Source organism: Eutrigla gurnardus (assembly GCF_963514095.1).
Source record: "Eutrigla gurnardus genome assembly, chromosome: 18".
In the NCBI taxonomy this organism is placed as follows: Eukaryota; Metazoa; Chordata; class Actinopteri; order Perciformes; family Triglidae; genus Eutrigla; species Eutrigla gurnardus.
In genome coordinates this window covers 14,233,042-14,259,932 of record NC_139929.1, presented here as the reverse complement: position 1 = coordinate 14,259,932, position 26,891 = coordinate 14,233,042, and positions in this window count along the sequence as shown.

Here is a 26,891-nt window from a genome sequence, read left to right as displayed (position 1 = left end):
TCTGAAGTTAAGGAGTGTTTCTGCAGGAGGATTGAAAGCCACCCAAGCCTGTAATTGGGAAAAGGGCCATTTGGACCATCAGAGTTGTCCATTTGTTTTTAAAAAGGGGAAAAAGCGATCGATGGGCAGCATTAAGCAGATCTGCGAGAGATCTAAATGGTTCCGCAGGCCGCAATCTTTACTTCCTGCTCCAAAGATACTGGCCTTTAATGATTGGACAAGACCCAGAGATAGAAACAGAGCTGTAAAACCAGCCAATAAGATGAACCCGATATCACACGACACCTACCAATTGACCCCGGTGTTCTCTTAAAAAAAAGAGAAAGGGTGCTAGGAGTTAAGATCTCCCATCAGCCTCAGTCGCATGCAGACAAATCAAGGATAAACAGGCAAACACTATTGCTGTTTCTTGCTTTGATTGTGCTGCTAATTAGCTTTGGTGTAATGACTATTAGTGGAAATGTAGTTCTTGTAATTTAAATGCACTGTTTTCTGCTTTCAGGTTTTTGCTGGGTGACGGTGCTCATGTTGGACCAGATCTCTCCCAAATCTCTGTCCACAGAGATCCATACTCAGGGTTCTGTTGGCGCCTGGAAGTGTATTGATCCACTCTGTACATGCTCAGTATTGACAGGTTTTTCACCAAGACGGGGTGTTAGACCTGTGGGCAGGAACTGTTCAACGGGAAAATGAAAAATCAGCCTCCCAAGGCTATGAAAAAGAAATCCCCCCCTCGTAATTATTATTTTTTCTTTTCTCGAAGTGGAATTAAGGTGAAATCCACAAAGGATGCACACCTGCTACAGCACCAGAGATGGTGGCTTAAACTGCTGGAGCTCTACAAATGGGTCCTCGGAGGACTTCGCCATTTCTTTCTTCTCCTTCACAGACTAAAGTTTCCAACAGCTGGTAGATAATAAAAAAGTGAGAGCACTGGGGCTGCGATCGCAAAGCTTTCCAAACGTTTATGGAGGCGGAGAAATAACAAGTCATAACTGAACAGAGAGCTGTATTACTCATGTTGAGTATTCTCTGCATCATTTCCATACTGCCCGATTACTAAACATTAAAGTTCTTATCCTTAATATTTTCATAATGTCAGTTTTTCGTAATATTCATGGTGGGATTTTCTTTTTTACAGCATTACCTAAAATCAACTGCGTAATGCTGTAATTGTTTTTGTTGTTAGTGGCAAAGTCCGCCATTATTGCATTCATAGGAAACAATGCATGCATGTGCAGGATTACTGTTCTGAATTTCATCAACTTGAAATCAGTTTCCTGTTAACTCACTGTACGCCTTGTCAGAGCTGAATTAAGTTACTGCTAAACCCCGGAATGCATTGTATTCGGAGGTTAGCGCTGACCGCAAGCAAAACTGCGTCTACAAATCTCCCTTTCTGGCAAAGTTTTAATAGTGGATACAGTTTAAATATTTCAGGCAGTAATGGAAGAAGCAGGAGCAGCAACAGGGAGCTGTCAGCAAGGTAACCAACTCCTTTTACTGTGCCCTGCCGTTGGGCGGGAAGCTGCTTGCCCCTGGGCAGCATAAAATCAGATCACAGTTGCTCATGGCATGATGGGAAAAGGACTGACTGACGTCTCTATTTAATAAATAAACAAAATAAGATTGTTCGGCTACATATATCAGTTACTCTCCTGTCATATTTCTGGCAAAGTAGCCGCTCAAGTTTTCTGCCCCCAGAAATCTGTGACCGCAAGTGTGAAAACCTCACATGCTGTTACCACCAGTAGCCACAGGTGTCGCCAAATCACCACTAAAATATTAAATTCGGGCTGAAACGGCCTTTCAAGAGTATCTGTTTTCCGTATGGTGACGTATGTCCAAGTGAAACAGGATAGACAGGTGGGACAAAATGTTGAAAGGAATTTGATTTGATTTTTTAAAATATTTTCTTATTATCTCCAGCTCTGTGCAGAGTCCAGTTGCAGATTGATTGATGGATGATGTCATGATATTATTGGTTGAAATTGGTTGGTAGTGGCTGATATAAGCATGCATCATATTTGTTTTCCAGGGAGTATAAATCATTACATTTTGATATGAAAATATAATACATTATTTTTTTCGGCATATGAACAGGTGCACAATACAACCGGGAATGTGATCTAAAAGGGTTAAAAAGTCATCTTTCATTTCAACTCAACTTTAAAAAAGACTTCAAAGTGGATATAATTCATAATTTATAATAACAAAATCAAATATGAAAACAATCTGAAACACATACTGAGAGGGATCACCTGACTGTCTACGGCGCCCTCGGTTTTACAAAAGCTTCATATCAAGTTTCAGCTGATTGTTTAGTCCAACCCACAACTGAGATAATAGATATTAGAGTAAATATTAGGATGAAGCAACCATAAACAACTCCAAATGAAGACTGATGCTGCTCTGTAATTGCTGGATATGTAAATAAACTATGCTAACAAGTTTAAAATCTGAACTTCAAAAGGCGATGGACATGTCAGTGTTGTGCCCCTAACTGGCCGAGCAAAAATGGCCGAGTGAGCCACAGACATGTTTCCATTATTATTTAAACTGGTTTAATTTCAGGGTTGAACAAGAAAAGTAGGAGTGCAGGTCCATCATGTTTTAAAGTAGTAGTAGAGACTTGGAGCAAAATGGGGAAAAAACGTCTTTGTCAAACAAACGACTCTCATACAGCCAATATCATATTGAATTCATGTGACATTCAATCAGAATTCTACCAAATCTGCATGGGGCAGATGGAAAGCTTTTTTAGTATTCATGCCCTTTTGGTATTCAGCCTCTTGGCCATCCCTTGTCTCAAGTCATGCTCTCCTCTCTCCGAGTCTCTTTGTTCTCTCTAAAAGTGCTCGTCTTCCACCGAAGCCGCCACTGTTGCCGCGTCTTTGATGTGAGTCGGGGAGACGGCAGTGAGTCCTCACCTGTCAGCTTCCATGGCTCCCTGAAGGTTGACTTTGAGCCGGTGTCTGTTAAATTGGGATTGATCGCAACAACAGGAGCCACACATTCCACACACACACTCGAGGGGGCCAGACAAAAAAACGGCGTGTTTCCTGACAGTCGTGCAGAGGTGGCCGCTGTATGCTGAAGAGCAACCGTTTGTCACCAGCTGGACGAGGCAGTTTGATGTGACCACGGAAGCCATTTGTTTGGAGTTTTGTGTTTTTTTCCCCCCCGTGGCACAGCGGGATGTCAGACGTGGTAGCGACATAGAGGGAATGCCTGATGCCCGTATCAGTTGAGTGGAAGACTTATTGGAAAGAGAGGCTGAATCACAGATGGAGGCGCTACAGTTAGAGAATGATAAACACCCCGTTTCATCGGGAGCCCTCGACCACAGCGACCCTCCTCCTCTGCCTCTCTCAAATCTTTCTTTCTGTCTCAGCAACATGGAGACTGCATACCAATTGTCAAACTTCATGTGCAGCACCTCCCAATTCATCTCCCATCTCCGTTTTCATGTGTTTGTGGGAAAACGTCTTCGCCGTTGTAGTTTGTTTTTTTGCTGAAAACAATGAGCAGGGGTGGAATCTGATTGGCCCGCGGGGAGCGGCAACATAAACATTGAAGGGGAAAGTTTGCGAGCCCTCTCCCCCCACTCCCTCCTTACAAGGGGAGAGCCGAGGAACGCCTCATCCCCAAGCCGCTTCTAAAAGCCGTCATTGATTAGCAGAGAAATTTCTTTTTGGCGATGGAATCTCAAATAAAGTCTCCTTATCTGCAGTGATAAATGTGTGAGAGGGGAAGAATAGAGGAGGTAGGGGAGAGACAGAGAGAGAGACCATTAAAAGGAGGAGAAAAAGGAGTGGAGAGCCCCCCACGGATGCTACTGTCAGCTGTGGGAACCCAGATGAAAGTGGTGCAGCCAGATACCAGCGCTCTTTGATCGTGCCTTTGTGTGATAAACATCGTGCTATGCCAGCCATGCTCAATGCATCGTGCCAGCCCGGCTGTGAAGGTGAAGGGCTTTGAGCAGGCTTCCAGCTCGGCTCTGCTCAGGACCAGCAGGCGTTTGCAATGCCAGAGAGCTGTCTGCACACACACACACACACACACACTCTGACACATTCTCCAGCAGATTGCTCTCACTTTCCCTTTCAGTGTCTCTCTCTCTCTCCTTTTCTCTTTTTCTTTCCTCATTTTTCTCTTCCACTCCTCCACCCCCCCACCCTTGAGATTTTTTTTTTTCTTCTTTTTTTCAGAGATACTCGTTATAGATGCAACCTCGGTTCCAGAGGCAGCTCCTGCTGTGGAGCGGGAGACCTATTTGAACCAATAATCATCAAGTTCTCAAAATTAAAAGTGTGCAGGGAGCTCATGCATGCTTTTTTTTTTCCTGTGTGTTGTAATAGTAATACGGGCTGTTGAATATTTCATGTTTGCCGCTGCTTTGAAACGGTGCAGGTTTGCCATGTTAGGTGTAACAAGGGAGGTATGAGGGAATTCTGCCAATGCTGCCTGCATAAATCTTCACCCCTTAGTTTTCTTCTTTTTCTTTTTTTTTTTACGCTATAAGGCAATAGCGATCCAGCTCTCAGGCTCAGATTGTGCCCATACTGTAACAAAGCTACATGGTGATTTTGATTCACTGGAAAGAGAACAGGATTACTCTTGCTTCGTATCGACGCAGAGTGTGTACGTCTGAGAGGGGGGCGGGGGGGAGGAAGAGTGAGCCGGGGAGAGGGGAGGAATGAATGCCATGCATGTGTGGGAAGTGGTTTTGGCAGCGTTTGAAATTAATGATCTCAACATGTGCTGTAGTTGAGAATCATCAGAAAGAAAAGTGCAGACAAAAGCACTTGCAGTACAGCCATGCAGGGGCCACAGATGGAGAAACCACAAGGACTGCGAGACAGAAGCTGTGGAGAAAACTTTTTGCGAAAAGGAGAGGGAGAAGAAAAAAAAACAAACACGTTCTTTTAATACAAAATGTCATCTTTAATGCCGTAAAAAAAAAGTGCAGAGCGCTGCTTCTGCTGGAGATCTAAAAGAACCCGGCAGCCAGGCAAGGACGCGGCGTCTCCCAGCACACGATGCGGTCCACTTATTTAACAGAAGAAACAACTCATTTTAGTGGCTCTTAAGAGCCGAGAGATGTGCCAATCAGCCCGTCACATCTAGTCGGGGAGCTTTTGACACATGGAGATGACAAGTTCCAGCCGCCGCGGATCACCCGACGTAACACATTGCATATTTCACGCAAACGGCCGGTTTATGAGTTTGTGGCCGTGGGTTCATGCAGCGTGGCAAAGCAGATACAAATGAGCCGTTGCTGTATAAATACATACTTTTATGGGCCGGGATGGGAGTGGGAGATGGTGGGCTCATTGGAAGGTCCCGCCAAATCTGATATGAAATACCAGACTCCAAAAAAAAAGGTCATTCCAGGGTAACAAATAGCGAAATAGCGTTGTGTTCTTGAATGCGAGAGAATCTGAAATGATGGAAGTCACTGGTAAGCATCCGCAGCAAGTTTAACATCCCACCTTTTGATGTCAAGAAAATCCTAGTTACTACAATTTCTGGTGATTTCCATGTTTCAACCTCAGCCGAAAGATTGCATGGTCTTGTTATAAGCCGGAAGAATTGAGCAACACGGCGGAGTCCGTTTAATTGGAAAGCAAAAAAAAGTTACATTTGCAACGACTTTTATCTGACATTTGGTTTAACTCCCCATAAAAGTTATTTCACTGGAAAATAATCTGAAAAGATCTGCTTTCATTCTATGCAATGTACAGTACAGATGGTCAGAATTACACACTGACTCATTTCACTGATAAAATGCCCCAGACGTCGTATCGTGACAAAGAAGTATAAGCAGACGTATAGGCAGGCAGATAGGAGGATATTGCAGTGCTTTGAACCCCACAAGGAAAAAAGCTGCACATGTGAGTTGCAACAAACAGAATAGAATTATGTATAATTGGATAAACTGAAAGTAAGGTTGGAGATTTTTTCTTTATGTAGAGCAGAAGTTTGCATATACTTCAAAAAGCTGCCGACCGAGCTGCAGAGTAAACAACGCGGCCAATATTTAACGCGCATTCAAATCGATATCTCTTAAAAGACGACGGCAAACATTGAGTTATTGAGATATCACCAAGTGTGTCAAAGTGTGAAGGGGGTTGTCAGAGCCTGCCAAGCGTGTCCAACATTGTCATTGCCGCTCGCCCGTCTGCCATGCGGAGAACATCCGCCGTTGACAAGAGGTGAGCACCGGCTCCTCTCCGCATCAGTTTTGGATCACTACTCTCAATCAAAGCCGGGGGAAGGAGGGCCCGCATAATGTGACAGAGCCTGTCTCTCTCTCTCTCTCGCCTTTTGATGCCTGAGGAAGGCTCAACCAGAGCAACCCCTGTCAGAAAACCTGCCCACGGGCCTAAGGCACAAAGAGATCCGGGAATATGAGGAGGCAGATAGAACCGACGGATGGGCGGGCGGACACGCTGACAAACAAGAGGCTGAAAAACAAAAAAAGTCAGGGTGCGATAAACAGACAGGCAGAGTGCCTTGATGAAGCAGGTAGATGCATCAAAAGCTGTAAAATATCCAGCTCATACAAAAGCTATCAGCGCGTGATAAGACTGCACTTTTCATTAAACAGCCCCCGTGGACCAGCTAAATGTATTTGCAAATAATGGCAGTCAGATTTAATGACATTATGAGCCATTAAAAAGGGGGGGGAAAAATACTGATCTTATCATCTCCTTGTTTCACATTGATCGCCATATCTGATATCTTGTTTCATATCTCCCCTCATCTAATGCAGTAACAGCTGTGGAAATCGGAGCCGATGTGCATTGTTAACTGTGTTTATTGTGGTTGTGTAATTACAAACTGTATAATGCGCAATCTAATTTATTAGATTAGTGAAAGGATTGTAAACCCGTAATTGTGAGTTGGGGGGGTGTTTGCTGTGCTGCTGGGCTCCGGCGGCGGTGCTGTTGTAAACAGTGCCATCTAGTGCGCTCAAGCCGGGTTGGATGTCAGGCTGGGGCTCGGAGGTCTGGAAGAGGAGCTCTGGAGGTCTGGAGTCGAAACCGTACAGCGTGGAAGACATGAGCCCTTTACTGGTTGAAATGAAGTAAAAAAAAATGATGTGTTACTTCTCAACACTCGGCAGCACTGAGTCAAGAGGTCAGACAGTTTGTGACGCAAGAAAGTCGTCAAACTTCTGACGTGAGAGGGCCTGTGTGTGAGTATCTGCAGTTTGGAGTTTTTTTCAACTGTATATTCGTCTTTTGCCTCCTTATTTGTAGAAATAGAAATCTTTATAATCAAAATACCTAACTGATATATTTAAAAAAAAGTTGCCCCTGGATGCAGGTATGTTTTAAATTCGGCTGCAAGTGTAAGGAAACCCAACAGGCAGACGAGGTCATCTGAGGATACGCTCCTGCAGGAGAAGACACAGAAAAGCTGGAAACTACCGGTCATGTCACCACAGCGCATTCCTCAGCTTTTACACCACGGAAAAGAAAGCGCTCGAACCAAAATTTACCACCCCATCGCACCGAGATCGTTCCTGGGACGTGCACGCAGTCAGAATCCCAAAATAACCACCGACCAGACCCAGACAGGACCTCGCTGAGCTATTTCTCCTTCGGCCGTGGCAAAATATCAAGGAAAATATTAGTCAAAACTTGCCACTTGTGTGTAAATGAGATCAAGATGGATTAGGAGCTCTGGATTCTATTTGAGGCGTTATGAACCACAAGATTTCCATCCACGGCTGAAAGCCAGCGGAGACCCAGATGTGCGGTGCAGAGCCGGGGCAACTTTGAATGTGATTTCCTCTCTTAAGCCTTTAGTGTAGGTAAAGGCATTATAGCCGATCAAACCTCTTAGCCCTCCTACTTGTGGGATTTGATGTGCATTACTGACATTGAGAAATGGCCTGCCTGAAATACAATATCTCACTTCAGTGGAAGATGGAGAAGAGAGGGGGAGGGGGGCGGAGAGGAAGCATGGAGAGGAATATTGGCCGATAACAAAAAATACAGAAACACAGAAATCATTTCCAACCTTATCTTTGGAAAGAAAATAGAACATTTTGATTCTATTAAAACACATATTTGGGATAGGAGGTCAAATGTAGTCTGAAACAAAAGGTCACAATACTAATTTAAGACAATATATTGTTACAATAGCCAGTTTTATAGAGTCACTTTCAACACCCACATTCAAATGATTTGAAGGAGGTGTGGGCCTGTCTGACACAAAGGGTAAACCCCTCTTTTCTACCCCTACCCCTTGCCCCTTTAAACAGAGTGCCAAGGGGTAGGGCTGAAAGTCAACCCCTCCGAATTGGGACACCCCTTCGACAATCGCGTACGTCATCAGTAGTCTGGCTCTTACGTAGGCAGAAGCAACAAGCTTTTTCCAGAAATCTCGGGAAATCATGTGGTGATTGAGCTGTAGCGATTTTTTTCGGGTGCATTTTGTGCAGTGCATTCTGGGAAATCTGTCTTAGCCCTTCGTTTGGAGTGTGGCTCTGGAAAATAGCCCTACCACTTCCCCCTAACCCTCCGTCCTAACGGGAATTGGGACACCCCCAATACCCCTACACGTGAATGCGCAAAACGGAGGGGTAGGGCCAAGGGGTGAAATGGGATTCAGCCAAAGACTACTACAGCATTGAGGAGGTGTTTTGGAAAGGGTGGCAATGACATGCAATATATCATTTAAATTGGATCACTTGTCAGATGAAGTTTTGTGGTGCATGTTATGCCTCTATTTGACGGTGCTGTGTTGGGAAAGAGAGTAGGGGGAACGCAAATGGTGGCAACCTGCACTCTCTTGCTCAGGGCATTCGCTCCTGTGTGGTATGCGCCTCAACCTCTCGGCTATCCAGACATAAAGTTTCTCACAAAAAAAAAACTCAAATCTTTCACTTCAGGAAAAGTAGAATTAGCAGCTGAGTCATCACTTGCCAATTTCTTACTTTGAAAACATGTTAGATCCTTTCGGTCTGAGCCGAGGTAGAGCCACGGTGTCTATTGATAGATTTCTAAAGAGCCTTAAATCAGAAGTGAATGAAAAAATGATGTAACTCTCTTGCCTGACATGCTCCGAGGCAGAAACGGAGAAAGGTGAAATAAAAAACTATATTGAGGTGGCTCCTCCATAATAGACTTTTTCACCTCGCTGTATTCAGCCTTACCTTGGCTTATCTGTGCCCTTGCCCATGATATAATTGAGCTTTTCAAAGTGGCGGCACATTAAAAAGCCACACGTATGGATTTGCATTTGAAAATGACTACGATTTAAGGCTTTTATTAACAAAAGGGACGCACTGTAATTTGTATAACCTGAGCTGAAGTTAGTGGAGCTGAAAGAAACCAGATGTTTCCCTTGACCGGCGATCACCCTGTAAAGGACATGTGCTGCTTCTGATATGGATACAGCTAAAAAAAAGAAGAAAATCTACTCTGTTGTGGTTTCAAAGTCAGCTGGACCCATGGTGTTACATCCACACCTCCCCCGCACACGCACACACACACACACACACACACACACACACACACACACACACACACACACACACACACTTCCTTCCTCCAAGCAAACCTTCCTATAGGGACTTCCTGCTCTAAGTGTTGTTTGCTCAGTGCCCGCTCATCTCCCACCTCCTTGGCAGCCACTTCCTCTTCCTCCTGCTGCGTTCCCGTGTCTGTGTGCATACTGTATGTTTGTGTCTGCATGTTTTTCCAATTTTATATATTTAAGTGTAACTCAAATGTGCTGCTTCCACGTTTTTATCCGTGTCCATGTGAGCTGCGTGTATCGCTGGACAGATGTTCATCCGGCCAGCTGACATCAATGACCCTATTAGCTGAAGCCTAATGCGACCACCACACTTTGTGTCCCTCCATGGAAAATGTCCTGAGAGAGTGGGTGTAGCGCCGGGACACACGGCGGGACTGTGGGGGTGGAAACCAGCTGAGATTGCGCCATCCTGAAGGTTAATCTATGTGTAGGTATACACTTGCATACATGCATACGCACACACACACACACAGCAAAGCTCATTAGTATTTTTGGTAAGTATTGAAAATGACACTATTACATCCATGCATATAAATATTGCAATTTAACTTGGAGATGTCTTTTCAGAGCTCTGTCTTGCTATTTTGTCTGTCACACACACATGCACATGCACACGCACACAAACACACACACTCACACACCTTGCCATCGGCTTCAACCAGGCCCCTTTGGCGTTTTTTAAAGCCATCTGGGAGAAGGGCAAGAGAGCATCCAGAAATGATCTCACATAATTGGCTGTAAGGGAAGCTGTCAAAACTAAGAACATAAGTGTGAGTGGATCTTTGTTACAGAATTACTTACTTAAACTATTAAAACTATTAAACCCATAACAGAGTATCAATGAGCAGAAGACAAACCTTTGTTGTTTGTGTGTTTGTAGGTTCCACCAAGATTATAATATATTAATATATACAAAAGATGACCTGCACTTTTGACCACATTTTTTTTTATCAAAATGAATATATATGTATATATATATATATATATATATATAGGGATTATATAACATATGACATTTAAATGTATAATTTCTGTTTTCTGCAGTAAATACAAAACAGCATCAAAAAGCAAGCCTACATTTCATTCCCATAGCTAGGAACTGAAAATAATGAAGGTTACTTAATTAAAAACAGCAACACATGACTTTATTGGGTCATGTGTAGGCCACTCACATAATAGTATTATTAGGAATGCATCTTGTTCATGTGTTTTCATCTGTTTTTGATTTTCGTCCCGACCAAATGACAGCGTCCATTTGAAGGAGCATCCCGGCCAAGACTGTGATCAAAAGATTTAGTGTCAGCTATCTGTGCACTCATTACGCTTTAATGTAATAAAAGGGCTTACTTTATCGTTTCCACACAGGCCTATTTGTGTGGGGCACCTGTGTGCATGTCGAATAGTAAATATGTAATGAGTAAGTGAAAGAGTGACGTGATCTTTGCCTTTCAGAGCCACTTTTCCCAGCGACCCCAGAGTCCAGAGGTTAATGACATCATTAGCATTCTGTTGGGGCTTGCCTGGCCTCTCTTTCCCAGCAGGGCCTGGGCGCTGCTCAGAGGCTGACTAAGCCAGGGACTTAACACTGGCCAAGTCTGGGAGATTGTGTGTGCATATGTGTGTGTGTGGCAGAGAGAGAGAGAGAGAGAGAGAGAGAGAGAGAGAGAGAGAGAGAGAGAGAGAGGAAGGGTGGTGGTGACGGTGGTTGTGTGATCATCCTGAAAGTGTCACAGGATACTGGCACTGTGAGTCAGAGGCTGAGGATGAAGGGGGGGATGGCAGGGTGAGTGGGTGGATGGGGGGTTGGACACCGGTAGCAGAGGTTGGAGGGACGGGACGTTCTAAAGAGTGACTGGATCTGTGAGTCAGAGGGAGTGTCCATGTGGCCAAGGGTGCACACACACACACACACACACACACACACTTGTGATAGCCTTCATATCTTATCTTACATTAAAGCCACAGAAGCTGCAGCATTAAGTGATGAGTTATGAGTGAAATACATTTTTATACCACTGAGCCATTATAACAAATGGGAAATTTGCATTCTTTGTGTGAACTCATTTAAAAACATCTATTTTCATAATTCAGTTGGAAACCTGCAATGATGTTTGCACTTCGAGGTAGCAGAATGTTGTGAATGAAACATGATGAATTGTTAGCAGATCATAGCATACTGACAGCATGTAGCAAGATTTTTATTTGGAATCGTATTTCTCACCACGATCCACATTCACTCCTGTAGCTCAGTTTTTTGGTCTCTGAGAAAAGTATCTGGCACTTTAACTGCCAAATGGTTCACTTTGTTCACCAGCTAGTTGCTAACTTTGTCTATCTGCCTGTTGGTTTTTGCTCGTCTTTTTTCCACTGAAAACAGCTGCCTGCTTGGGCTGAACGTGACAAGACGAGAGCAGTGAGAGTGAACCAAAACAGTAAAGCTGCAGGCTGGAAAATCAAAACAATTAGCTGAAAGATCCTATAAAGGTCCTGTTACACTATTGGATGGAGGACCGGGAAAAAAGTGGTAGTGCAAAACTTAAATACAGGGTCAGCTTAACTACCAACAGACTCTATATTTAGCCGAACCCAAAGTTCACCCTGGAGATCCAGGGCTCCTTACTCTTAGCATGTTTCACCCTAAATGAACTCTCTGATGGCCCTTGATGTGGAGATCAGCTGCAGGTGTGTGGCTTCCCACACCTCATCCTACTACTACCATATGGGAGTGGGTGAAGCCAATTTGCAGGAATGCAGATGCCTCCAATTACGCTGCCCCAGAGCCCCTTTACAGCTGCATGGGAGTGAAGCTTCAGACTCAAGTGATAATTATCTGTTGGATTTTCACCATGAGTGACACCTTTCGCATTGTCATTTTGTGAAAAATATTGACTATAGCAGCTTTGTCTTCAATGGTGTTTGCCTTCACAAGTGTGTTTAATCTCCAAAATTGCTTGAGGGATTAAAGAGGTCAAAATCAAAACCTTATCCAAACATTCAAACCCAGAACCCCTCTCTGCGCTCATAAAACAAAGTGTTTGGTTGAATGGCAACATCTCAGTTTCAACCTCGACTGTTCTAGTTTCTCTATGCTTGTGAGGACATCTGTGTGGAAATGCATGAGCATACAAAGAACTTTCCAGTGTGGTTTTGCGCTCCATCGTGTCCTAAATAAATGGTTAGTAGCAGGCTAACCGCTCTCCGAGGGACACTCCACTGACTCAGTGATATTATGGTGCCGTAGCTGCAGTTGCAAAGAAGCTACCGCCGATGGAAACACTCGTCCACAGACTCCTTCTCCCTGTTATTTCCTCAGTCCTAATTGCGTTCGGTCTGCTCTTGTGTGTGTTAATGTGTATGTGTTTTAATTTCTTTGCCAAGGGAGCAGAGGGAAAACAGTTATGTAACCAAGGCTGGTGCCTTGTGGTTCGCCGTCCTCAGGGAAGTGCCAGCACTTACCTCCCTCACTTTAATTCCATTTTCACTCTTTCCATCTGATTAATTTCCATTTTTAATTAGGTATGATCACTCTCCTGCATAAAGCTCCATATCAAGAATCTGGAGGAATACAGTGAGACTGCCTTTAGATTTATGTCGCTACCATGTCGATAGAAGTGAGCAGGGCCAGAGGCAGATTTCAGCACATTCATAAATAAACCTCCCCCGCATTACGGAAACAGTATTGCATTCAAGCAATGACCACTCGGATGATCATACCCTTCTGATGATATTATAGCTTCCAGCATGGAGGACAGGCAGAGCTACGAATGGGGAAAATGCCAAACCCTGACGCCTTGGCCCGTTGTCATGCTTCTGGAAAAAGAAGTGGAGCAATGACTCAGGAGATTCTGTTTTTCCCCCTCAGGTGACTGTGTGGGCCATGTCAGCACGTTAACGGGGGGAAGACAGAGAGGCGGAAGGCAGCGGTGGTTATAGGGGAAGTGATTTTCCATACGGGTGAGTCGCACTTCAGACTTGGCCTGAAAACCTTGGTGGCAGAGAGCAAGCTGAGGCGCTCACAGCAGTGTGCCAGTTCTGGCACAGTTCGGGTATGTCACACCTCTGCGCCAGAGCCCGAACTGACCTAAATATATCCTCTGACGTTGCTGGGTTCACTGCTTCTCATGTCAAAACCATTTCAGCTGAGTGTCAACACGGAAATAGCTAGACCGGAGGGAGGTTAGGGAAATGACTGAAAAACACAAGACGCCAAACACGACAACAACCAAAATGAGGATTGTGTTGTAATGTGCCAGATGCCCCCTTACTATTTTAGATCTTTAGATTCCATTTTTAATTGCAATCTCATTTGCATTCTTATTTTCTGTACCTCAATTGGTACATTATGAGATTCAGATTAAAAAATTAACTTAACAGCTTAATTAAAACCTGACTTTTTGACTTCTGAAAGGAGAAATAATACATTCTTTATCCCAAAAATGTAAATCATTAGCAATACAATCTTGTTTAGTGCCCTCTCCCTTTTAAACTTGATGGGTCTGGGTCTTGATGTCTAGGTCTTAATTGATCTTAATCTGACTTTTAACTGCGCACTGATTACCCTATATTGGATGTTGCTGAAGGATGCTTTTTCCTCGCTTTATTGTCGCTCTGTTGTCAGCAGCCTTGCTACCTCTTACCCAGATTTCCAGCACTGGAAGCAGAAGCCTCCTGCTTCCATGGCAATAAGACCACCTTTCTCTGCGTGGTTCGTCTGTCCTTGCAGAGGCAGACCCGCTGACCCAGGAGCAAGATCCCTGGTCAATGTTTGGTGCTAAACCCAGAATGGTGAGAAAAGGGGAGGATGGAGGTGCTGGGGAAGCTACAGCAAAATCCGTACACGGATAACTGGGAAGTTTCGGTCAGTCCAGCATGGTACTCCACTCAAGAACGAGTGTAGTCCGCTGCAGCTTCTGGTCCTCCTGAACTGTACCGGCACGCTTCCTCCAGGTTAACTAGCTCCATCCCCACATGAGTTCCCATCCTTACTTGATTCCATCATCGTGAATGCCAGTTCTGCAATAAACTGTTGTTTCCTGGGTGCCACTGTCCGTGATATCGCTGATAAAGCTATTGCGGTTCTAGCTAAGCAACCTGGTATTCTCCACATCAGCACAAATCACATCCGTAAACAGCAGTCTGAACTATAATACTGACATTATTCACTTGTTTAGTCACATCCCCTCCTGTGGCTGCAGTAGAGGGCGTTTCAGCAGGCTGCTGTCGCTGCACACCTGGCTCCCATCAGCCTGCACTGCCCACAGTGTTTCACTCAGTGTGACGATTGTAACCTCTTTTGGGAACCCAGGTAGTTATTGAGGGGTGACAGCATGTTCATGTTCAACCTTGCTATCAAAACTACTGTTTGGAAGGGTTAGGGTGTTTAAAAACATTCCCAAGGTCTATTCTCATTCTGATCCCACTACTGGTGACGTCCCTGGGGTCCTAGCACCAGTGTGATTGGCTCCATAGGTCACGTCCACTGCTCATGTAGAGCCGGACGAATGGTTCTATTCTTGTTTGGATCTCTGCCAGACTCTCGGTACTCAACACATACTGTAAGTACATTACACCTAATAGCTTGTTCTCCAGCAGTCCACTATCTCCACATCGCGTGTCACGAAAATCATAAAACATGCACCACTTAATGTAAGATCACTATCAAACCAGCTTAATTAATAAATGACTTGACTATTAATCACAGCTGTTCTTACTGAATCAGCATCCCCAAACAAACTGTTGTTATTCTAATTGTGTTCAGGCATTGGTGGGTTTAACATTGTTTGAATATCTTGCTGCTGAAATGTTCCCTCAATTTTATTCAGCTATACAGACCCTAAAATATTCAGTTACTTCCTTTGATGAATATGCTAAACTACTGTCTATAATCACCATGGAATATGAATGTATTTCTGCTTTATATCAGGGAATTTTAACATTCACACTGATAATACAAATGGCACCAATGACAGAGAGTTAAATAACTTATTTGACAACTTTGGACTGTCTCAACGTGTCACAAGCAGGGGCATACATTAAACTTACTTGTCACAAGGGACTGTAAGTCATCCTTTCTCATGGTTATAGATGCTGCATTGTCTGATCATCTTTGCATGTTCTTTGACATGTATTTTACCCCCGACACTCATGTTAGATCAGAAAGTGGTATATCACTAAGAATTATATTCCAATTGTAACCGGATGATATATGGCGTCTATTCATTTCGGTTCTTTGATGTCCTCGTTTGTCTGTTTTGCGACAGGTAGGGCGATCGCGGCCGCCGTGGCCTCGGCCGCTAATGCGGGGTGGTTTATATACCCCCCGGTTATTTAGTCTCTCTCTCTCTTCTGCCGAAGCGGGTGCTGCGTGTTGGCAGCTCCGCCGAGCCATCATATCCCGGCGTCTGTGCGGTTTTCCGCAGGTATGTAGCGCAGTCTCATGACGTGACGAGGTAATAAGATGCTGCGCTGACAGTCCTTTGTTGTAGGTTGGCGCGGTGGGCCGGGATGGTGTGGGTGTGTATGTCCCCCTGTCCGGTTAGCTGCCGCTGCTGCCGCCGTAGCTGCTAACGGCTATTAGCGCTGATGCGTGCTCGATGCAGGTAACCCGTGCTATGAGCTAAGTGCTATTTTTGTCTGCTAAGTGTGTTTAGGTGTTGTCACTAACGATTGCTTTTGTTTTTGAAGCTTGTCTGGCGTTGGGCTGCTGTGTGCCCTGTCTTGCCTCCAAACTCTTGCCTTTAATGCCTAGCCTCTCCTTTTACTAGCCTTGCTCTGTGTATTTAGCCTCTGTTTTATTAGCCTCGCTTTGTTTAATTAGCGTTGCTCTGTTTAGTTGTAACCAGTCGCGCTGTTCTTGTCGCATAGACAAGCTTTGAAGCTACTGGAGTTCAATCTTGTCTGACATTAAAGAAAAGAACTATATAAATGTTTTAGAGCTAACTTAATACAATTGTTTACTGCAAGAAATAAAGATTGTTAACTTATACATCATACGTGCCTGTATTCATTTGTGTGCGGACCTGTGTATGGGATGTTTTCGGGAAACCCCCCTCTGAGATATTAAAGTTAAAGGAGTATACTCTTTAGGTGAAAGTCCTAAGGTGGCGTTGTCGGTGTTATATAGATTCTCTAGATCTGCTGCTCACAGTTAGACGGGCCAGACAATGTTTATGGAAACCATCTCTTTGTTGCCAACTCACTTCTCAAACGCTAATAATTTCAACTCAAACTTCAAACAAATTGTCAATACCATGGATATTGTTGCACCATACAGGGTCATTTCTGCCAAACAAAATGCATCATGGAGAAATACAGCCACACAAAAGCTGAGCATGAAAAACTCCAGATTAACCATGACGTCTACCAAAAAAGGGATTTCAACTCTACACCCTGGGATTGAGACCACAATCCTTTTACTCAGGCAAAATCAAGAACAACATAAACAATGCAGGCACTATATCCCCCCTGTTGACAGGCTGACTAACCCTCCGCTGCCAATAGCCCCCAAACTTCTTTCCAAGGGATTTAATGACCGTGGCACAGTTTAATGGCAGTGACTACAAAACTCTTAAGGAAACAGTTCAGCATCTTAAGACATCAATTTACTGCCTCGATTCTCTGCCCACAAGCTTTTTCAAATAGTTTTTTAAATGCTTGATGGCAGATTTACTGAAAATAATTCTCCTTATTTCTGTAAGGCACTGTGATTTTGCCTCTTCTTAAAAAACCCAAGCCTAGATGTCTCTATATTTAGCAACTAGAAACATATATCAATTAATGGAAAACATTGTCTATCACCAACTTTCTTTTCAGCCTCCAAGGGTGATCAAGTGGACTTCGAGTCTGGATTGTAATGTAATCACAGTACTGAAACTGCCCTTATTAAAGTTGCAAATGAAACCCGATTAAACAGTGACTCAAAATATCAGTTCTCGTGTTTGGGGATCTTTTATCATGGAATACTGTTGACAAACTGGGCTGGCCTGTCTAGCAAAATCATAGATTAATTTGTGTCCTGATAACAATTTACTCTTGCACTTTCTTCCAACAAATGTACTTATTGTATGTTTTTTTTGATAAAAGCGTCTGCTAAATGCCCTAAAGGTAAATGTAAATGACTCCTACAGAGAATTATTTCTTTCCATTAATCTAACATGATGTGTGGAATTCCTCAAGGCTCCATCTTTGGACCTCTGCTTTTAAACGCTACATGCCCCCTTTTGGCATAATTATACAAAACAATAATATTGCTTATCATAATGATGCACAAATGGCTTTGCGTAACACTTTCACAGACAGACTACAGTGCAATAGACGTGCTGCATCAGTGCATTGACCAAATCAATGGCTGGATGAAATTTTTTCTATTTCAATTAAGGAAAAAAAACAGAGATTTATGTCTTCCGTACTACAGAAGAAAGACTAAAAGTTGACACTCATCTTGACACTTTTATGTCAAAAAACACACCAGATGGTGGTATTATGGATTCAGATCTCAATTTCAAGTCAATAATGAATCAATCTGTTATCACCTTAAAAATGTTGTGAGACTTTGAGGATTCATATCTAAACTGGATCTAGAAAGTTAGAAGAAGGTTAGAACTGTAAGTATTTTCTCAGGTCTCTCCAAGAGGCAGCTTCAGCGCATTCAGAATGCTGCCTCCAGATTTCTCATAAAGCTGAACACATTACACCGATTCTCAGGTCTCTGCTCCGGCTACCAGTCAGTTATAGATTTGACCTCACTGGTTGAGTTTTAATCATTTCAAAAACTTACAACCTTAATACATTTTCGACCTACTTCTTCTCAATTAACCTGCCAGGCCTCTAAGGTCATCTGGAACAGGTCAGCTATCTGTTCTCAGTGTCAAACGAAACATGGTGAAGCTGCTTTTAGTTATTATGCCGTCCACTGTTGGAGCAAGCATACTGGCAGAAGATCTCAGATTTGCACCAACTGTTACTACTTTTTCAAAAACGGCTAAAGGCTTTAATGTCCATAACTGCCTTTAACATAATTAATTCACAGTAATTAGTTAATTAATTAGATTACAGAGTTTTACCATTACTTTTTTCATTAGGTTTTTGTTTGTTTATTTTATACTTTTTTACTTCTTGATGTAAAAACTTGAAAAATGTAATTATGCGTCCCGCCTCCGCCAAGCGTTTGCATCGGGGTTGGTCAAAGCGCAGGGTTTGAGAAACTTGGTGTTCTCTGGAACCGGGATGAGGGCGCCGGGCTCCGTCATGGGACTGCTGGGGCAGACGGGGCGTCTTGGTCTCGTTACCAAACGGCCGGAGGGACCGTCCGCCAGAACGCCGGTGCTAGGCCGGCCGGTGGAGGCCCTCCGATGGCGGGTCTTACCAATTGGTCAGACAACCTTGAGCTGCCTGGATATAAATAACATTCCTGTTTTCTGACTTTCTGGCTCTTCTCTGTTTCAACGTTAACAATAATCTCTGTTAGCATCTTTGCGCTGCATTTATTGGATTTGGGGAAAATGATCCTTCATCAGCCCCTACCGAATACTTTATCCCTAAAGCCTTTTCTCTTGTAAGCGCAAAAGTGAAAGTTGGGAACTGTTCGACCAAAAAAGGAGGAATTTAACCTTGACTTTTTGCTCGAAAACTTAAAACTCAGTCTTTCAGCATGACATGTTTGCAGCCATAGACAGTTACAGATTTCTCGTTTTAATGAGTCAGCCATAGACAGTGTTTTCAACCTAGAACTACTGTAAGCTTCATTAGCAAGCTAGAAGAATAGTGACTAGTAAATCTGCCACCGTTACAATGCTAAGGGTGGAGCTCGTCCAATATGCCGGGGTAATAAGTAAATAGTTGATTTTCATGATTTTAGTGAACATTATGAGGATGTTCTCGTTGTTCCATAACAGCAAATAAAGCCCACATCACATTTAATATAAATGTATTTTCTAATTATATTTGGACGGGCGTGAATGGTTGTCTGTCTCTATGTGTGTGCCCTGCGATAGACTGGCGTCCTGTCCAGGTGTACCCTGCCTTCGCCCAATGACAGCTGGGATCGGCTCCAGCACCCCCGCGACCCTGAATACAGGATAAGCGGTAGACAATGGATGGATGGATGGATGGATATTTGGACGAAGAATATTCAACAAAATATATAGATATATAGAATAAGTATACACATTTATGTCTACATTACATTTACATATAGGGCATTTAGCAGACACTTTTTTCCAAAGCGACTTTCAATAAGTACATTTGTCAAAAGAAAGAACACATATCATTGCCGATAAAGTAAGAGCAAACAAACAAGAGCATTAGCTTAACTATGACATCTTTTATTATTTAAAAATTAAAAAGAATATTATAGCACCCCTAAATCCTCTGTTGATTGCACCATTATAATTATAATATTGTACTAAATGCTGGATTCACTGTTACAATCATTGAAAAACAAAAGCAGCATGTGTCGTCTACATATTCAGTATACCTTCGGTAGCTAGCATAGCATAAAAGTGATAATGCTAGTGAATGATGTGCTAACATTCTCTGTTATTGTTAGATTAATTTCAAAACCAGTCTAAAAAATGAAGAAAATCGTAAACCATTGCATGAGAGTCTATGGAGCAGAGCTGGTTAGTCGTTGGACCCTGGTCAGAGCTGGCTGAGGCTACACTGTGATTGGCCAGTCTGCCTTTGAGGGGCGGGACTTAGTCAAGGTGAGTTGTGACCACAGTGGCCATCCGTAAACCCAGTGGCTTTAGAGCTACATGTGTCAAGCCAAACACTAAATTGCAGGTCTGTCACTGCCATATTGACTCTAACACCGTTAATGTTTCCATCTCAAAAGAGGATTTCCTGGTATATTGATTAGCTGTTTGTTGTAAAACAACAAAAAAACAACAACAACTGAGAACTGGTTCTAAATTGTATCCTCTATGTGCATAATCTGCAACATGTATTTAATTGTGAAGTTGCCGGTTTGAGTCCAAAGACGAGCTGATAAATTCACAGAAATGGGTATTAATAAATCACTCACCTCCCTCAATAATTCCACTTAAATTCCCCCTCAGCAAAGCAACCAAACCCCTAGATGCACCAGAGAAGCAGAGACATGGAGCAATAATTAGATACTCTGCGCTCTGAGAATTCACTGCACCGTAGAGAGAAGCTATGGAAGCTGCCCAAACATGGTGTATTCATTAAACCCTCACTCCTGTAATCACATGTAACCCCCACTGGGTCGTACGACTTTTCAATGTGCTAACTTTTGGGGGGGGGAAAGAATACATTTTTTGTGTTTTTAACATTATAGCTGGTAAAATAAGTCAAATGAAGGAACTTGTATTTGTAGAACTCCATAGAGGTGAGAAAAGACTCACCCACTCACTCAAATTTTGTGAAACAGTTAAAGGATCCGGCTGCTATAAGTGATCACAGACAAGAGAAGGTGGTTCAGTGTTTGACTCTATGAGCGGAGCAGACTGAAATCAGTATAGACTTCCTGCAGAGCAGGAAAAATTACAGATCTCGATCCGTCCTAGCTGAGCTAATCACTCAGTGTCAGAGAAACTTCCGCCGTAGCGCGAAACAGCAGACGATTCGCTACTGTGGATCACTCAGCACGACTTCCGTCATAGTGCGAAACAGCAGACATCAGATTCACTACACTGAGTGGATTAGGGAAACTTCAGCAGAATCAAATCCCTGATAGCCTACTGAAGGAATGGGTTAGACTCTTTTTTGTGTAGCTAGCTGGATAGCCTATAGTGCTAGCTGAATACAAATATATATATATATAAATGTGTGATAGTGAGCACTTCTGCTTTGCTGTGATAATCCATCCCACCTCACAGGTGTGCCACATCAAGATGCTGATCTGACATCATGATTAGTGCACAGGTGTACCTTATACTGCCCACAATAAAAGGCCACTCTGAAATGTGCAGTTTTGTCTCACAGCAAAATGCCACAGATGCCACAAGCATTGAGGGAGCTTGCAATTGGCATGCTGACAGCAGGAATGTCAACCAGATCTGTTGCTCGTGCATTGAATGTTCATTTCTCCACCATAAGCCGTCTCCAAAGGCGTTTCAGAGAATATGGCAGTACATCCAACCGGCCTCACAACCGCAGACCACGTGTAACCACACCAGCCCAGGACCTCCACATCCAGCAGGTTCACCTCCAAGATCGTCTGAGACCAGCCACTCAGACAGCTGCTGAAACAATTGGTTTGCATAACCAAACAATTTCTGCACAAACTGTCAGAAACCGTCTCAGGGAAGCTCAACTGCATGCTCGTCGTCCTCATCGGGGTCTTGACCTGACTCCAGCTCCTCGCCGTAACAGACTTGAGTGGGCAAATGCTCACATTCGATGGCGTCTGGCACGTTGGAGAGGTGTTCTCTTCACGGATGAATCTCGGTTTACATTGTTCAGGGCAGATGGCAGACAGCGTGTGTGGCGTCGTGTGGGTGAGCGCTTTGCTGATGTCAATGTTGTGGATCGAGTGGCCCATGGTGGTGGTGGGGTTATGGTATGGGCAGGCATCTGTTATGGACGAAGAACACAGGTGCATTTTATTGATGGCATTTTGAATGCACAGAGATACCGTGATTAGATCCTGAGGCCCATTGTTGTGCCATACATCCATGAACATCACCTCATGTTTCAGAAAGATAATGCACGGCCCCATGTTGCAAGGATCTGTACACAATTCTTGGAAGCTGAAAATGTCCCAGTTCTTGCATGGCCAGCATACTCACCGGACATGTCACCCATTGAGCATGTTTGGGATGTGCTTGACCGGCGTATACGACAGCGTGTACCAGTTCCCACTAATATCCAGCAACTTCGCACAGCCATTGAAGAGGAGTGGACCAACATTCCACAGGCCACAATTGACAATCTGATAAACTCTATGCGAAGAAGATGTGTTGCACTGCATGAGGCAAATGGTGGTCACACCAGATACTGACTGGTTCTGAGTCCCCAGACCCCCAATAAAGCAAAAAAATGCACATTTCAGGGTGGCCTTTTATTGTGGACAGTCTAAGGCACACCTGTGCACTAATCATGATGTCAGATCAGCATCTTGATGTGGCACACCTGTGAGATGGGATGGATTATCTCAGCAAAGCAGAAGTGCTCACTATCACACATTTAGACTGATTTGTGAACAATGTTTGAGAGAAATGGTAATATTGTGTATCTGGAATGAATTTTAGATCTTTAAGTCCATCTCATGAAAAATGGGAGCAAAAACAAAAGTGTTGCGTTTATATTTTTGTTGAGTGTATATATATATATATATATATATATTTCACAGTAGAAAGTAGTATAAGTAGAAAAATATAGTTTTCACAGTAGACTCAGTTTAGAATCTATTTATTTGTAGTTGGAGACAGTGGGCTCATGTTTGGTGGAATTGTGATGAATGATGGGTTTTAAGTAATAATATTATTATTCAATCACAGAACATTTAACATGTATTGAAAAGACATTTAAAATACAGAACACTTAAAAAAACAACAAAATATTGTCTTTTGTCATTGGCTTCTGTATAATTGTTTTCTCCCAAAATAAGGGCCCATGGGGAACCCTGGAAGCAGCATGACTTAGCCTCTCTGTAAAGGCATTTCTATTTATGTATAATTATGTTGAAAATGTGTCTTATTGCACGGTGGTTGAGCATGAAATCCCAGGCCAGTCTTTTGTTTGCTGTCTCCCACACTCTCCATCACCCTGAAACGCTGACCGGCTGAATAAAGATACAAAGAGAGAAGTTGCGATGGGACAAACACTGCATTCTGTATGTGAGTCCATATGTGTGTCCTCCCGTCAGAGAATTCCAATAAACCAACAACCCCGCTGCATTGTCTCATCTGATTCAAGGCTTGGCGTCACATTGGACACACTGCTCGATTTAAATGCCTCCAAGAGCTAACCTTAAGACTCAGTGTGGGTTTTCCTTCCGTTCCAACGCTGGCTCCTGAAAGAGGAAATCACCCTGTTGTTGAAAGGAAATTGTATTGTTACGCATGCGGTGGCCTGCATACTAAACTATTTCCACCGTGCCGTACTTGTAAATAACAGCCATTCCCTGCCTGTCAGCTCCTTTACATCTCACAATTGCAATGTGGTCCAAAATTAAAAGCTCCCTAGTTATCTTAAAACAGACGGAAGGGCGACGTACCGCAGCTTAAACGCTCCTGTACTAATTGATTCAAGCCATGCATTGAGAGAAAGAAAGAGACATGTTTTGGGGGGGGCTGGTGGATAATTGCGGAGCAGCATATGTGGTCTTTGGATTTATGTGCAGCAGAAAAAAAGGAGAAAAACTGGCGCGGTGCCTTGCCTTGCCTTGCTTATAGCTAATGATATCACGTAAGGGGATGCTGGGGGAAGTGCTGCTATGTGTGTGTATGTATGAGGTGAGTGTTTGGGTGTGGAAAAAAAAAAGCAGGGCAATTTGCATGGGATTGATGCACGGCACACCGCAGTGCCAGCAGGAGCAATACAATACAGTGGTTAAAGCCATGTCTCAGCCCTTTGTATGTGTTGTACAATGGCAGACTACTACTTCTAAGAATGCGCAGCAGACCGCTTACTTTCCTACGTGGCTGTGGAATACTGGAGAAGCTGCACACTCTGAAAGCACAAAACAAACGCCAACTAAAACGAACACAAGCCAGTTATATTTCACCAGTATTTTTTTTTAAAAATCTAGCATCACACCACCTCTATCCCGTCCGTCTTGGACACCTTTCCCTGTGACGGGCAGAAGGGCATCCTGTCCGTTGTATTTACTTTGTTTCCTCGACTTTGCCTGACCCTGCAGCATCCTGGCTGCCCAGGAAGCAGGGAGCCTTGTAAATCAGATTAAGATACTGTGTGAAACACTGGTTCATTCCATAATGCTGTATCGACATTGGCAGCTGCCAATACAATTCATGACATCCACATCATTATCTCGAGTGGAATGAACAGCCCTGTCATCTCGCACAGTGGGGTGAAGGGAAGCTGAAGGCTGAAGGAATGAAAAAATAAAAATAACTGACGGCGAAGTCGTGTGTGTACACACAGATGCATATTTCGTTCGCATACATAGCTCATTCATATTCCGTCAGGTTTCAGAGCTCATAATTGATGCGCCTCACATTGGTCTGGAATTGAGCCGCAGCACAACCTCGGCATGGGCGAAGAAAAAGGCAATAGTGATGTGATATATATTCGGAGCTAACACCATTTACAGACTTGTGTCACCCTGAGAGAGGAGGCGAGTTCATGCCTGACCCCCCTCTCCTTTAACCCCGGGCTGGGGATCTGTGGAATGGTTTTACATATCTAGCCGACCTGTCCATCTGACATGACCTCGGGGCACGGCTGGAGACACGGCCTGGCTTAACCAAATCTCACGGAGCCTGGCTGAAAAATGACTCTCCAGGTAATGTGGGCTGGAATTATTTGCTCCCCCCCCCCCCCCCTCCCCACTCCAGTCCCAGGTGAATTCCATGGATTTTAAAAAGGACGCTTTGAATTCAGCCGAGGCTCTGCTGAGAACAATCAAGGAACATGGCTGGTTGATTATGTACGGTCGGTGTGGGGGACATTCTCATTCATGTATACACCTCAGCATGAAGTTCTTTATATCCGTCTTATGAATCTCCTGCTCCCTTCAAGACAGACTTCTGAGGAAAGTCACAGATGTACAGAAAACCTATATATATATATTCACAACATATTGCCTTATGTGCATAGCTGCACTGTATATAATTTATTTTCGCTTTCTTATGTTCCGTACGCAGTCAGGTATGCATAATTGCAAGGGTCCAGATGCTACACGTCGGGTCTGTAAACATCAGTAAATCAATGGGATCTTTGTAAACAAAATGAAACAGTGGTCAATATGATCGGTAACCCCTATTGCATGCTTGTTTTTCAAAATAAGAGATCGTATTTCCAATAACCCTGTTGCAGAAGATTGTGTTTTGATGCCTGCTTAAAATAAAAGGTAGAAAACAGCCCTCTTGCTGTTTTTTTTTTTTTTTTGCCGTAAATCAATACCTGTTGTGCCATGGAGCACCCCGATAGATTGTTCCACAGATATAACCATTGTTACAAAATTTTGTGTATATTCACTAATATTCATTTTGTATGTTGTCAATGTAAAAAACTGCACCTTAAACTATCCACTATTCCATTTTCAGGATGTATGTGGAACTTTCACAGATACTGCTAGCAATTACTTACTTAACAAGGAATACACCGATGGATTAAACTCATCATGGTCAGTTTAAAAGATAATAATAATAATGAGGCTGTAAATAATTTATCTCCTTGTCTTGAAAGCAATCTGAATATGTAATTCCTTGAAATTGATTGTGCGAATTGATTACAATAACAACATCTGTTTTAAGAATTATGTCCTGATGTTCCACATTTTTCTTATCATCAACAAATCTCATGAGAAGACACAAAACCAGCAATGAACTGATTTCACTGACAGGCGTTACCTTTATAGGCACAGCCTGATATTTTGTGTAATCAGCTACAATGTAACACTGGGTGACATGCTCCTTAATTGCCATGACAACTGTGGTTTATCTTGAGTCATAACTGGAGTTCGTCACACATCGACTCAGTTCTGTGGAAAACAGACCCAGCGTGGGAACTGACTTGGACCTGGTCCAAATTATACTCCGTCTGATCCCAGGTCAGTCTCTGACTCAGGTCTGTAAAACAATACCCGAGTGGACCCGTCATCGATCCGAGCTTTCTCAGCATTTATACTCTGATCACATTGTGTTATATCTATTAAATGACCCTGCAGTAAGCCCTGCCCCCTTTGTTGGTAGCAGCTGCTACTCGACCAAACTGTAGGAGCTAGCTTGGATAAAAGCACACACAGAGGGACTTCATTCTCTGCTAGGAAGACATCACTCCATTATAATCTTAACATAGCAAATAGTTGTTTGCAGCATATACTGTATATATGCTGATTTCATATATTGCTCCTTCAATAGCAAAGCATTCATGTGTATACCTTCAGTAGCTTGCATATCGTAGAACTGCTAACGCTATTTCTAAATGCGCGAACGTCCTCTGCTAATGTTAGCTCACCAGGTTTTTATGTAGAAACGTAACATAGATCTCATGATCATTATATTGCTGCTGTTTTTGACTGAGGCAGATTGTTGCTGCTGGTGTTCTCTTTAGACTCAACGAGTCAACCACATTACGAATCTGGTCTTAATTATCCAGACCAGGTTTGACTGCGCCATGGTCCACTGGGAAAATAGTTGGATGGATACAGGGTCCAGGTAGGTCTTTCCATCGGACCATTT